The following is a 711-nucleotide window of genomic DNA, read 5'->3' as shown; positions in this document are numbered from 1 at the left end:
CACAGGGCTCCGGGGCTGCAGGGCTCCAGGGCTCCAGGGCTCCGGGGCTCCAGGGCTCGGGGACTGCAGGGCTCCGGGGCTGCAGGGCTGCAGGGCTCCGGGGCTTCAGGGCTCCAGGGCTCGGGGACTGCAGGGCTCCGGGGCTGCAGGGCTGCAGGGCTCGGGGACTGCAGGGCTGCAGGGCTCGGGGACTGCAGGGCTGCAGGGCTCGGGGACTGCAGGGCTCCGGGGCTGCAGGGCTCCGGGGGCTGCAGGGCTCCGGGGCTGCAGGGCTCCGGGGCTCCAGGGCTTGGGGACTGCAGGGCTCCAGGGCTTCAGGGCTCCAGGCCTCCAGGGCTCGGGACTGCAGGGCTCTGGGGCTGCAGGGCTGCAGGGCTCTGGGGCTGCAGGGCTCCGGGGCTCCAGGGCTCCGGGGACTGCAGGGCTCCGGGGCTGCAGGGCTCCGGGGCTGCAGGGCTCCGGGGCTCCAGGGCTCCAAGGCTCCATGGCTCCGGGGCTGCAGGCATCCCCGGGCCCTGATGGACCCTTTGTCCCCAGCGCCCAGACCGGCTTGCAGGACAGAGGGCTTCCCGCACCCCAGGGCCCACTGGAGGGAACTCGAGCCCTTCCGAACCCTAGGCCAGGCCGGGGAGAGCCTTCCCCTGGGCCCTGATGGACCCTCCGTCCCGGGCGCACCGGACCCCCGGCCGGTTTGCAGGACGGAGGTGTATT

Source organism: Lissotriton helveticus, chromosome 2_1, assembly GCF_964261635.1.
Source record: "Lissotriton helveticus chromosome 2_1, aLisHel1.1, whole genome shotgun sequence".
In the NCBI taxonomy this organism is placed as follows: domain Eukaryota; kingdom Metazoa; phylum Chordata; class Amphibia; order Caudata; family Salamandridae; genus Lissotriton; species Lissotriton helveticus.
This window is presented reverse-complemented; position numbering follows the sequence as displayed.